General features: G+C 35.1%; 1 non-coding gene across 1 annotated transcript; it reads right to left on the reverse strand.

The window, feature by feature from the left end:
- Positions 1 to 1,293: 1,293 nt before the first annotated feature.
- LOC122298041 lies at positions 1,294 to 1,432 on the reverse strand. Its single transcript, XR_006239098.1, has one exon. It is a non-coding gene; the product is annotated as a small nucleolar RNA Z247 (small nucleolar RNA).
- Positions 1,433 to 15,068: the final 13,636 nt, after the last annotated feature.

Consider the following 15,068-nt stretch of genomic DNA (forward strand, 5'->3'; position numbering starts at 1 on the left):
TGGAGCCATATTTGAAAGAGTATTGCAATTATATCCTAATTTATATGGCTCATTTTGTATTTTATTTTATTTTTATTCCTCCTGTTCATTTTGTTTTTAAAATATATATATTTTTTTAATTTTTTTAAAAATTCACATAGCACTATATTGTGTTGCTACATCAAGGAACAAAGTGTTATAAATTAGGAGTTGTAGTAGTATTACTCTATTTAAAAATAAGTTTTTTATGTTTGTAAGTGTAGAGGACGCATCTTCCGTACTTCTAACATGATCTTAAATCCTTTGCATTTGATATGTTGAGAGCTTAATCAAGATTCAATTTTCAATATGAGATCTAAATGAAAAAATAATAATTTTTAATGATGAATCTATACTTTTTCAAAAGAAATACGTGAGATTTATACCTTAACGTTGTATTTAACATTAATCAATGGTAACTAGCTCTGTATTTAACATTAATCAATGGTAACTAGCTCCAAAGTCTTGAATTTCAAGACTTGATTTAGGAGAGATTTGCAAATAGCTTGGGGCCAATATGGATTACATGTAAGACTCAGTGCATTTAATTTACAGAAAGCTAGAAAGGTAGAAGGTTTGGGTGGAATCCGAAGGAAGTTGTTCCTTCGAAATAAAAGCCATTTTCAACTTGTTTTATGGTTTATTCCATGATCTGATTTTGCATACCGGAAGACTATGGTGGAAAGATATAAAGCCCATCTTTAGTTGGTCCACAGAGGAGGAGTTTCCTTGTATTGAGATCTTTCACACAAAAAAATGATGGATGAAATTTAAAAAATACACCATTATCACGAGTAAATTTGGTAATTGATACCAATTTTTTTTTAATTGAATGAACATGCAAGAGGTGTTTGAGAAATAATTTTTTGGAAGGATATCAAAATTGAGAGACACCAATATGATGAATAGGCAAACCAGCACCATTTCTGACCCTTATTTGATTTGTGCCAACATAATCATCAGCTTGAAGTGTTAAATTGTTGAGATCAAAGGTAAGATGATGTGTTGTTGCAGTAACAAGGTACCAACTTGAATCTACTGAGGTTGGTACGGTGGCCATGTGAACTTGGGGACTATTGTTCTACTCAGCTTGATGAGCAAAGTCGAATTTGTGCAAGCACCTGAGTGTACTATGGCCAGGTTTATGACAAACTTGGCAAACTGGTCATGATCCAGTAAAGGACTGATTGCGTCCATGCCCACATCCTCGTGAACCTTGATTATTGGATTGGTTCAAGGATTGGTTCAAGGTTGTTTGTTGTTGTTCCAATCGAAGCTCATAATTGAGTAGGTGCCCATATGTCTTCTAGAGGTTCATGTATTTAAGTCGAGTTGTGAGGGAGGTTATAAGTGGATCATAGTTCGAACTAAGCCCTGCAAGAATAAAACTAATGAGCTCACAATCAATGAGAGGTTGGCCTATGGCTGCCAAGGTGTCAGCATAGCACTTCATCTTCTGGAAGTATTCTCCAAAGGAGTTGCTGTCCTTTTTGGTAGAGGATAAATTTACTTGCAAGTTAATTATCCGAGCATTAGATTGAACATAGAAAATATTCTCCAGTGCATGTCACACTTCACAAGAAGTGTGAAGACCAATTACATGAGCCAAGATATCTTCAGACAAGGAAGAAACAAGGGCTAAAAGAAGAAGTTGGTCTGACTACTGCCAATGATGATATTTAGGATTACAAAGAAAGTCTGAACCAATTGGGTCATTTGCAAGTGCAAGAAGCAGCAAAAGAGGTGCTGGCATGGAGCTATCAACAAAGCCATATAGGTGATGTACCTTGAGATAGGAAACCAATTGTGTTTTCCATAGGAGGTAATTTTCTCGTTTAAGTTTAATGGTAATAAGATGATTGATATTGATAAGAGGGAGAGGGTAGATAGAGGAAGCAGAAGTGGAGCTCATTGTTGAAGATGATGCCATGAAAAAAAAAAAACAAGGAATTGAAGACGTTAGTCGTAAAAGGCTCTAGATAGCATATAACAGATTGAGAAAATATTGTTTTCTGTCATATTGCTTCATAAATATATGAGTACAATATATATGCAAGTGTATCCCGTAATGGATGGTGGCAAACATGATATAATAAAAGCAAAATTGATAACACAAGCTGAACGTTAGGTAGGAGCATGATTTGCGGAAATTATTGCTTGATGAGTTGGTGAAGCTTTGACCAAAGTATTTACTAGAGAGGATGTGTTGGTATTTACTGGAGAGGATATGTGGACAGATTGCAAGCTATCAATCAACCATGGTTTGAGAAAACATTAGGATTTAGTACTTGACTCAACTTGAACAAGATAGCCATTTTAGTGCATTATTAAATTTGGTCACAAAATCGAATAAATCAGCCAATTCATACCGATTTAACTGATTTAAATGTGTTTCTTTTTTAAATAATGTTTCATATGTGAGCTTTTTATATGAGAAAACGTTATCCTTGTGTTAGAGAAGAATGGTGGAGAATTTAAAGAATGAGAGATAAAATTATTTACTATATTTGGTTGAAGAGAAATGAATACTTTTATAGCCTAAGAATAATTATTTTCTTCATCGAAATGTTTGAAGCCAAAAAAGAATAAAATTTTGATGCTTTTTATTCTTATTGAAACTTATTAATGAAATTAGTTTAAATTCATTTATACATCATGATCTTATTAAAGCCACATTTGGATGTTGAGTTTGGTTTAATTGAATTGAGATGAAAGTTTTTTTTTTTTTTTTATAACAAGCCAAAACATTCATTCATATCAAAGAGCCTTACAAATAGAGTTTTTATCAAGTCAAATAGCTTGACTTGCAAAAGAAGGACATGAATCTCACCACATAACAATGTCTTTAACTTCCCTTGCATATCTTGCCAATTGATGGGCAGCACCATTACCAAATCGATGGATATGCTCAAGTCTTGTTTCTTCAAACCCATGCATAAGCCTTCGAATATCTTGTAAAATAAAATCAAATTCTGTTAGACACTCAGAATCTTCATTCAAACAATTGACAAGAATTAAAGAATTGAGATGAAAGTTAAAAGTTAAATAAAATATTATTTTTTACAATCTATTTAATTATATAAAAGCCAAGTTTTGACTTCCTCACTTGGCATCCATGCCTCATTATTCGGTCAAAAATTTGCCCCAAACCGCATACCGCGTCACATGTAAGTACCTCATTGGTTGCCCCCTTTCACATGTAGCGCTTGACGTCTTCTCCTTTCTGCAGACTTTCTCATTAGTATATAAGGTATTTAACACGTGGAAGGGATGCCACGATTCCCAGGCAGCGGTTCGGTTCCAAACTCCCGAAACCAAATTGCTTCTACGTATAAAATGTTTTGGCATCTTACACGAACTGATGGCGTAATTGTTGGAGGGTTCAAGGTTCCCATGAGAGATTTTAAGTATGTGAGAATGATTTGAAAGCTTTTCCTTAAATTTTCAGATCTCTTCTTCTTCTTCTCTCTCTCTTGGTTATACCTTCCGAAAGCTTTTCTTTCTCTCTTTCCGAGTTCCATTTTTTTCCTTGCATCACACCTCTCTACGCACCCACTTGTTTTTGCAGAATCGCGTCTTTCTTTAGCGTGCCATTTCACTTTCAGTGATCTCTGGTTGCTGCGATTTTGGAAGCTTTCAGATTTTGGTTTTGTCTTCCACTCCACATGCCAATAATCTCTCTCTAGATCTCTTGTCTCTCTCGCCCTCTCTTTTATTATTGTAAGTGTGCTTCGCGACGTCGCTACTACTACAAGTGAAACCACTCACAAAATGCTACACTAGAAATAGAGAATGAGAGAGGAAGAGAATCTGCTGAGAGGAAAAGAAGTGTGAGTTGAGTAACTGTATGGAAATGAAAAAGGAAGTGAGTGGGGATGATGTTGTTCGGTTAAGAGAAAATTTGGGGGAAGAAGAAACTGTAGGCAGTTTTGAGAGGGAAAAATAAGAATAGATTGATTGAGGAGGTTTTTGGAAAAAAAATCAAGGATCCCGATGAAAAAAAAGCCAAGCTTTGGAGATGGAGATGGAGCTGAATCGGATCAAGGGTTTTGGAGGCAGACATGAGAGAATTCTCACCACCACATCCTCAAGCAGATAGGTTGAATTCTTTCGAGTTCTGCAATGCTCTGCTTCACCTCTGACTCAAACTTCGGCACCAAAAATACGAGCCTATGCCCGCTTTCTTCTCAGTTCCTTCACACATCGAAACGGCGTATTCTTTATACATGGGCACACCATTTCCATTACTCCACAAAATCACATCGGCTGCTGCATCAGCGGTTTGATTTGCTATGAAAATATTAAAAACACAGAGGCAACTGAATGGCTAAACGGCACAATAGCGAACATAAAACACGAAGAGGCAACCGAATGGCCAAGCACCATTAATATAACTATGTTATTTCAACCATTAATATAACTGTGGTAGGGTTTCTCCATTCATGGATGGTATAGAACTCATTAGTTTACGAAGGAAAAAGGCGTATTTAGGTTAAAATCTGACTTGACTTCATACCCTTTGAATTGTGTCTTATTCTAAGGCGTATGGAGATCGATGCGGCGGGATTGATATCTTTGGCCCTCGGTAGAATCCGAAGAGAGGATTCGGTTGAGAAAGATAAGCTCCGCGTGAAGAGAGAGACCTTAAAGGCCGAATTGCTTCATACTACTAGCGGTGCCAACGGCGATATTGATGACATTGACGGTGCAAATGTCGATGAGGAGCAACGTGGTGAGAATTAGGGATCTCTGTGGGGTAATCAAGGGGCCGATGAGGTATGAAACTTTCCTTATACGGGTGCATGTGTTCGTGCCTAGCTAAAGAAATAAAATGTGACTCATTTTACCGAGACACAAGAAAATATTCATAATTTTCATGATGGAAAATTAAACAAGTGAGTTTAACATGTTTGTTTATAGTATATACAATTTATCTATGCATTACACATATTTGATATATAATTTTTTTAATAGTTACGGTTGTGATTATGTATAATGAACTATTTAGATTTATAAAATTCAACATAAATAACAGTCCGCGCATTGCGCGAGTTATACGCTTATTATTATTATTTTGATATTTGAAAATTTTAAATTACTTATTATATTTTATGTTGAAATTTGAGAAAGTTGTAATAATTAGAATGAATGAGTTTAGATGAGTTAAGATAGCTCTAAAATGTCTAGATTGAATTTTATATGTATTTATACTCATTTATTAATTCTAAAATACCAAAATCAAACTTTGCGAATCATACAATGCAATGACAAGGTCCTTACTTGATTATGAAGCTGATTTCAATCTTTTGAGCATTGTGTAGGAGTCGTGTCTTAATTCAATTGCCATCTTGGTAATTATGAATGCTGCAACCATAGTCTTCATGTGCAAACTTTAGAACATGGAACTTGGCCTCAAAAGCACCTTTCTTGCATTGTTAGAAGTGTAAAATGAAGTGTTTCATTTCTTGAGAAGGGCGTTTACACAGTGTGGTATTTAAGGGCAAGTTTGTTCCAGAATATTCTGGCATTACAACAACCAGATGGCGTGCACAGAATTTTTGGAAGCAGCAGAGTACAATGCCGTTATAACAGCCTTCCCTTTTATACAACCAATCAGAAATAGACAGACAAGCATATTAAGAGGAAAAGTAGATGCTGAATAGGAGACCATGCTGGCATTAGGCAATGCTTTGCTCTTCCTTGTTGGAGTCGAATGGCACTTGGGAGTGCTGAGATGGAGCAGAGGAAGCAGAGGTATTAGTTGCTCTAATAGGCCCCCGCGAGTCCAACAAGGGGACCATGTTGAGACTCGTACGCAGTAAGTGAAATCTGGTAGAGACTAATGGCTTGGTAAAAATGTCTGCGACTTGATCTTTGGAGGAAATAAAGGCAACATTGAGAGCTTAAGAGGCAACACGGTCACAGACAAAGTGGAAGTCAATTTCCACATGCTTAGTTCTGGAGTGCATAACCGGATTGGCAGAAAGATAAGTGGCACTGATATTATCACACCACAAAGTAGGAGGTTTAGAGAGGAAGATGCCAAGCTCTTTCAGTAGACCTTGAAGCCAGGATAGTTCAACAGTGGTGTTAGCGAAAGACTTGTACTCGGCCTCTGTACTGGACCGGGCAATGATGGTTTGTTTTTTTGAGCTCCAGGAAATGATGTTGGCTCCAAGAAACACGCAGAAGCCACCTGTGGATCGCCTATCGTCAGGGCATCCAGCCCAATCGGCGTCAGAAAAAGCACTGAGAGAGTGATCAGCAGAGGGTTTGATGTGCAAACCAAAAGGGGTAGTGTGCTTTAAATATCGGAGGATGCGTTTCACAGCCTGCCAGTGAGGGACTTTAGGAGCATGCATAAACTGGTAGACTTTATTGACAGCAAATGCAACATCAGGACGTGTTAGAGACAGGTATTGTAGACTCCCAACCGTGCTTCGATAGAGGGGTGGATCCTCAAAGTCAGGTCCATCAGATAGTGACAGTCGGGTAAATGCAGCCAAAGGAGAAGTAACGGGCTTTGCAAGTTCCATTTTCGTTTTGTTTAACAGATCACATATGTATTTGGTTTGAAAGAGATGCAAGCCAGTAGGTAGAGGAGTAATTTCGACTACCAAAAAAAAACTAAGAGGGCCGAGATCTTTAACAGGGAAGGAGACACCGAGAGAGGTAAGGACCGAAGAAATGGCATTAGAATCTGAGCCAGTGAGGATGATATCATCCACATAAACAAGAAACAAAAGTGTGACTAACGCATGTTTGTAAATGAAGAGGGAAGAATCTGAAACTGAGGGGATAAAAACAAGCCCGTGGGGCTTGTTTAAGGCCATAAATGGCCTTGTTGAGTCTACAAACATGGTTGGAAAAATTGAGATTGATAAAGCCAGGAGGTTGGGACATGAAAACCTGTTCTTGAAGCTCTCCGTGTAGGAATGCATTGCTGATGTCCAGCTATCGTATAGCCCAACCTTCGGAAACAGCAAGTGAGAGAATGGTTCTGATCGTTGTGGGTTTAACTACGAGACTGAAAGTCTCAAAATAGTCAACCCCTTCCTGCTGATGATACCCCTTTGCCACCAAACGAGCCTTTCGTCTGTCAATCATGCCGTCTGAGAGTCGCTTAGTCCTATACACCCAACGACAACCAACGATATTAGAAATACCAGTAGAGGGGACTAGAGACCAGGTGTTGGTTTGAAGAAGAACTTGAAATTCGGTGGACATGGCCGAGCGCCATTCTTGGTACTTGGAGGCTTCTGTGTAGGATCTGGGCTCTTCGGGAATGGGAGAGGCGTGGGTGAGGTACCCGCGAGGTGGAGGCCAGAGCATCGTGCCATCAGTGAATTTTTTGGGACGAAGAGAGTTGGTTTTCGACCGAGTAATAATCTGAGATGAAGCAGAGATGTTAGGAACAGAGGAAGAAACATTTTCGGAAGGATGAGAAGAAGACGATGCTGAGGAGAAAATAGAAGATGAGCTAGACTCAGTAGACGGGGAAGGACTGGACGAGATATTATTAGAGATGGATTGGGTGGGGGTTTGGGTAATGGGCTGGGTAAAGGCCAGTGGGTCTGATCGAGTGGGATATGAAGAAGTGGTGGGTTGAGCTAAAAATAGTGGGCCGACTAAAGAAGTGGTGGACTGAGAAGGGGACGGTAATGAACTCATGGAGTTAACGTTAGTAGCAGGAAAAATATTTTCATCAAAAACAACATCACGAGAGATGTACAATCAATTTGTAGGGATATGAAGACAGCGATACCCTTTGTGAGTGGAACTGTAGCCAATAAAAAGACATTGGGTGGAACGAAGATCAAGCTTATGTTTATTTTATGGCCGGAGATGAGGCCAGCATGCAGTGCCGAAAGTACTAAGAAAATTGTAATCTGGAGATTTTAAGAAGAGTTTTTCATAGGGTGATTTGTGAAATAAAACTGGAGTTGGAAGTCGATTTATCAAAAAAACAGCAGTATGAAAAGCATCAGCCCAAAAGGACTGAGGGAGGGAAGCATGCGCAAGGAGAGCAAGACCAGTTTCAACAATGTGTCGATGCTTTCGTTCCATGGCCCCATTTTGTTGATGTGTGTGGGGGCAAGTTAAGCGATGAGAGATTCCAGTTGTTTGAAAATATGTGTGGAGGGGGCGATATTCACCACCCCAATCACTTTGAACAGAAATTATTTTTGCGTTAAATTGTAATTCAACATTTTTTTGAAATTTGATAAAGGTTGAGATAACATTAGATTTTTGAACCAAGGGAAACCACCAAGTATATTTGGTAAAATCATCCATAAAGGAAACATAAAACCAAAAACCTTCACGAGAAAGGACAGGGGCTGGACCCCATATATCAGAATATATTAATTGCAAAGGTTTCGAAGAAGGTAAATGAGTCGATTTAAAAGGTAAATGAGTGCTCTTGGCTTGACAACAGGCAGAACATGAGGTTTGAGCAGCGGTAGACGTAACAGGAAGATGATAAGTAGAGAGGATGTGGCGCACAATTTGCATGGAGGGATGTCCAAGTCTTGAGTGCCATTGGGAAGAGAATGTGCGCTCACTAACGTAGGCATGAACAGAGGAGGAAGCTGACGGTTGAGGAAGAGTGTAGAGCCCATTAAGCATGGGACCACGAAGAAGAAGGTTCCTAGTTTTGACATCCTTCACAAGAAAAAAAGAACTATGAAATTCAAAGAACACAGAATTGTCTAAACAGAATTGCTGAACAGAAAAATTTTTGGTGATGTTGGGAACATGCAGGAGTTTTTTAAGGGAGAAAGAATGAGTGGAAGTTGAGAGAACGGATTCACCAATATTAGCAATCGGAAGCTCAGTGCCATCACCTACACGGACAGTCTCAGTGCCAGTATATGGGTTGGAATGGACGTTGAGGTTGGCTAAGTCGGAGGTCAGGTGATTTGTAGCAGCTGTATCGGGGTACCAAGTTTTATCGGGGGAGGGTAGAGAACTGGTGTAGTGAGCTTGTATGGAACGAGGTGGGTCGGTTTGATAGGCATGGTCATACCGATAGTAGCATTTGATGTCAATGTGGCCAACACGACCACAAACCTGACATGTGGGTCGGGAATGAGGGAGAGGAGAATAGGGAGAAGTGGTTGATGGGTTAGGGAGAAGAGGAGGATTGAAGGGTTGAGTGCGTCCACGACCATGACCACGTTGGAAACCACGGTTGGTACCGCGATAACCACCGCGACCACGAGAGGGAGCAGCAGTGGTGAGATTTGCAGAAAGATTGGTTGTGGCAGGAAGATGATGAGAGTGGGAAAGCTGACTTTCATGGGTGAGCAAAAGGTTGTAGAGGGATTCAGGAGACAGCGGTTCCAGACGGGCGGTGACAGATGTGACAAGGCCATCATAATCATTGTTGAGACCTGCAAACAAATAAGAAATAAATTCTTCAGAGGTTAGGGGAGTCCCAGCAGCACTCATTGTGTCAGAGAGATGCTTGAGCTTGCGATAATAGTCAGAAATGGAGCTGGATCCTTTCGAGATGGTGGCTAATTGGCAGCGAAGCTGAATAACACGAGCATGAGATTGAGAGTTGAACAGGTGTTCAATAGCAGTCCAGACTTCACGAGCAGTAGTTTTGCCGACAATCTAAGCAATGACATTATCGGAAAAGGAGGAAATAAGGGCACTCATTATAAGTTGATCAATTTCAGACCAAGTGATATATTCGGGGTTGGGGGTGGTAGAATTGGGAAGAAAACGTGAGGGGGGAGTAACAGAGCCATCGACGTAGTGAAATAGGCGCTGGCCACAAAGGTAAGGCACCAGCTGTGTGCGCCACAAAATATAGTTTTCAGAGGTGAGTTTGACAGTGACAAGGTGGGAAAGATGAGGAAGAAATTGAGAGGGTTGTTTTCCAGGAAGTGGAGGAGGAGGAGGGGGAGGAGGATTTTCAGCCATGGACGTTAGTCCTTAAAAAAAGGCTCTTGATATCATGTTAGAAGTGTAAAATGAAGTGTTTCATTTCTTGAGAAGGACGTTTACACGGTATTTAAGGGCAAGTTTTTTCCAGAACAGTCTGGCATTACAACAACCAGATGGCGTGCACAGAATTTCTGGAAGCAGCAGAGTACAATGCCGTTATAACAGCCTTCCCTTTTATACAACCAATCAGAAATAAACAGACAAGCATATTAAGAGGAAAAGTAGATGCTGAATACGAGACCATGTTGGCATTAGGTAATGCTTTGCTCTATCTTGTTGGAGTCGAATGGCACTTGGGAGTGCTGAGATGGAGCAGAGGAAGCAGAGGTATTAGTTGCTCTAATATGCACATATATAGTTAGGAGTGATACTCACCTTATAAGCATGAAATTCGAGTACTTGGTTATACTCGAATTCGCATCCAAGTTTATAATTTGGTCCATATATTTGTCTGGGTTGATCCAAATGTTGTAAATAGACACTCAAATTTCACAAAAATTTGTTTTTAAAATAAGGGTTATAAACACTAACCAACGTCGTTTTAAAGATCAAAACGATGTTATTTCATCTATAAGGCAAGTTTTTTTAAAATGTGAAAACCACTTACAAGTACTGAGTATTTATCTAGTATCCACATCTGGATAGGGGCAGGTATCCAGATTCCAATCCAGATGAACCCCATTCTCTATATTCTAGATCGAACATGAAAAAACCGATCTAGATGTACAGCCCTAGCTCTTCGTCCATACATGTAAATATAAAATTTAGATAGTAACTCATCACCACTTTGTCCATATTAGACTTGGTGCTCCACTTTTCTCAGCCATCTTAAGACTTGCAAAAATTGTTGAACCAGCCAATAAGGTCGCTTTAGCTTTAGGCTTCTAACTATATTTTTTTTGTATAATACATTATCATACTTGAAAACTCTTTTAATATTCAACCAAACCTTGGTTTGTCCAATTACCATTACGAAATAGAAAACAGATTTTGAGGATTTAAAGGCAAATAGGTGTTTGGTAATGTGAGTTCATGGACCATTCCAGTTCAGCTAAGAAACACATCTTAATTTTTAATATGGTGGCAAAGTGTAAAGTATCAAAGAAAAAGAGGTCACATATCTCACTTTTCTATATATCCTGTCTTGAGACCTAAATTTTTTCGACTAGATATTTTCTATTGGACTGAGGCAAAGGTTGGGCTTAGCCCAAATGTACTCTTTTAAAAAATGAAAACACTACTTCTACATAAATTATCTATCGAAAAAATGTATTGGATTATTATTATTATTATTATTATTATTATTATTATTATTTTCACTTAAGAGTTAAGGAAGTATTTTTTAATAAATTATTATTTTTTAATATTTTTAAAATGTTTAAAAGGTTTTTAAAAAATGTTTGAAAAAGAAAATAACTTTTTACATAGTCGATAGAAATTTTTGATATATTTTTTCTATGACTTTGGCAGCACTCTTTCAAAAAATGATAGATACAATGATATATAAGTCTTTTATAATTTTTATACAACTTTTAAACAAAAATATTATCTATGTTTCGTTACGATATTTGTGAGTTTGCTTTTTATGAGATATTTTTATAAATCAAACATGTCTCTTATTATATGGCTGCATGGATGTTATACCATTATTTGCCTACTTTCATTGATTTTTTTAAACCATTAGTTGTTTTGTTCTTTGCATCCCTTATAACTTGTGTGAGTGAAATGAACTTCCCTTCAAAAATCACTGCATTTCTTCGTGTAATACGGCCTCATTTTGAAAAGTGATAAGGGTGGGTGATATATAAGATCTCACATTGTTTGAAAAAATAAAAAACTCTTACTCTTTATAATATTTTAATGAAATTTACCAATCTTCTTTCCCTTCAAAAAGCCACTGCATTCCTTCATGTGATATCTCGTTATGATAAGTGATAAGTGTGAGTGATATATGAAATCTCACATTATTTGAGAAAAAAATTCATATGAAATCTCATATTGTTTGCGAAAAAAATTCTTACTCTTTAAAATAATATTTCAATGAAGCTCAAGTTGTATTATTTACCAGTCTTTTTAAGAAAATGATAGATACACAACTATTTCATAATTTCATAATTTTTAGTCCATTATTTGAAAAGAGGATCTCATCTTATTTACCCTCCTTAGAAGTGGGAACAGTCTCCGGTTTTATCAAGAGTTGGCATTTGCTCATTCTCTCGTATCTTAGGGAGTGAAGAGATTCAACAATCTAGATCAAATAATTACCACACTGCTGCAACAACTCTCCCACCACAACACTACATTTCTCTGCTATTGCCACGCCCCCAAACCCTACAACATTACACTTGGTCGTTGTCACTCCTCTGCATAAGTTTATAACTCATTTATTGACATTAAAGCTAGTCATTGTCTTTGAGCAGTCATGTTTGGACGATGAGTTAAGTTGAGTTGAGATGAATTGATGTTTTTATAAATAGTAATGATTTTTGTGAGGCCCGTCTAAGATAAATTTAGATATGTTTGGATATTAAAATGAATTTAGATGTATTTATGAGAAGTTAAAAAAGATTATAAATTTTGCGTGTAAAGAGATATTGAGTTAAAAAAAGGTTGTGGGCACCACGTGTGAAGAGATTTTGAATTGAGATAAGTTTAGTAATTTGAGAGCTGAATGTTTGGATGTTAAACTCAATTTAAAATTAGACTGAACTAAGTTGATTTCATTTCAGTCAAACTTTATTGTAAAATATATTTTTTCTAACGTATCACGTAAAGTCATGTTATCTATAAATTTATTTTTATAAAATTTAAACAGTTACTTCTTTTTATTTTTTTTGTTTGTTAGCGTTATGTTTTGATAAAAGAAGCACATGATGCAAGTAATCTAGATGTCAATGTACAGCTAATAAGACATGATAAGTGACTTTATTCATATTGAATTTTGCTCCTTACGAGAAGACACTATATATTAGTTTTATTATAGTCAACCACAAAAAAGAAAAAACAAAACATAAATATATATTATATTTATTAACTTATGTGATAATATTAACATGATGCGTTAATAAATATTTAACTTATATATATATATATATTTTAATTCTTATGACATTTTGATCATTTCAATCCAATTGACTTAAATTATAATGAAAAAAATCTAATTCTAAGCACAACTACGTATTAATATTTATATTAATTTAATATAATTAATTAAAAAATAAATTTTATTAAAAATAATATTAATTTAAATTTTAAATATAAAAAAATTAATATTAATATATAAATTAATACGTAATTTTATTTATATTATTTAAACTTAGTAAAATTCAATTATAGTACACCTACCAAGCACTAAAATAATGTATCCAACACAAAGCGACAAGGGTGACACAGTCTCGACTCTCGAGAGAAAGAAAGCCCTGAGTTATGACAGTAGATCGAGCATTGGTTGACTCGACCAATAAAATGGCTCAATGGAGAGGACAGCCAACCATAAATATAAAAATACATTAATACTATTAATATTTGACAAATGTTTTAGCCATAACAAAGATTTCAAAAAAAAAAAAAAAAAATTTTCAGAAGTCAACATAATTAAATTATAAAATTATTTTTTTATAAAATAAATCTAACGTATCATATAAAATTATATCAATTTATTAGTTTAATTTTATAAAATGAATATCTTTGTAATTGTAGCACTTTTCTTAAAAATTAAAATATTTAATATGATATATTAAACTTATTTTAAAATAAAAATAATTTTAAAATTTAAGTGCTACATCAAACCACGTCAATTTATTGATTTGCTTTTATATCTCTTCTTGACTAAACGACTTCTTATATATATATATATATGAGAGAGAGAGAGAGAGAAAGAGAGATTTAAATTTTTTTTTTTTTTTATAGTGGATCTTATTTTTTAAAAGTGTTGATATGACACTTACACCCTCTAAAGTTATATAAGTTTAAGAGTAATATTAGATATAGTCGTAAAATGCGTAGTCGTCATGTATTCTTTTTCAGAAAGAATGGGATCTACGATTAAAAAATTAATTTTTTTTTATGTGGATTTCGTATATACTCATTTTTTTAAAATAATTATTCAGCATTTGCACACTCCACGACTACAAATATCATTTCTTTAAATTTAAATTGTAATATTTAATTAAATTTAGTTAGATATAATATATGATTAAATGAGATTAAGCCTAAAAGTTATAACTGGACCTTAATACTTTGTTCGCTTATCATGTGATGTGACAATGAGTTATGCTATGTATATATAATCATTTTTACATGTTATTTACATATTTTATTGATGTAATTGATCAAAATAATTATTTTATATTAAAATAATAATACAGCTAATCATATTAATAGAGTATGTAAAAAATATATAAAAATGACTGGACATAAAATTTTTATATACACCAAATTAGATTGGAGTATGTTTCCTCCCAGCCATATATAAAACTTTAATGTAAAACTTTTGAGCATACAATTTTAAAATATAAAACTAAAAAAATTATCATGTATCAATTTTTTTTTTTTTTTTTTTTTTTTGGGGGAAAACATAGAACCATTGTATTGATGTAAAAATGCAAAGATAGAAAACAATCTGTCAACATTACATAGACTGTTCTAACAAAACAGTAAACATAATCTGCATTAGACTATCTTCAATCTTTATTTGCTCATTTGCTTTGAATTGTGGTATAATTTGCTCATTGCATTAAAATAATTGCTTAAAAATTCTAAAAGTTTAAATTAATAAAAAATATTTAATTATATATATTTTATTGTAATAAAGCTCGTATCGGTACTAATATTTTTCATGAAATAATATAATCACAATTATACCACAATCCAATTATATTTAAGCATTAAAAAAATTTTTTTATGTACTTTAAACTGTTGTAAGGATAATATTTTTCAATTAAAATGAAAAAATAATTTTAAATATAAAATTTTGTAGTTTTATAGTTGATGTCCACCATAATACATTGTATTTTTCTAAAAAACATTTTTAAATAATAAAAAATATATAAATTTATTAATAATTATTTTTTATTATTAAAAATTATATTCTT

Source organism: Carya illinoinensis, chromosome 15, assembly GCF_018687715.1.
Source record: "Carya illinoinensis cultivar Pawnee chromosome 15, C.illinoinensisPawnee_v1, whole genome shotgun sequence".
Lineage (NCBI taxonomy): Eukaryota > Viridiplantae > Streptophyta > Magnoliopsida > Fagales > Juglandaceae > Carya > Carya illinoinensis.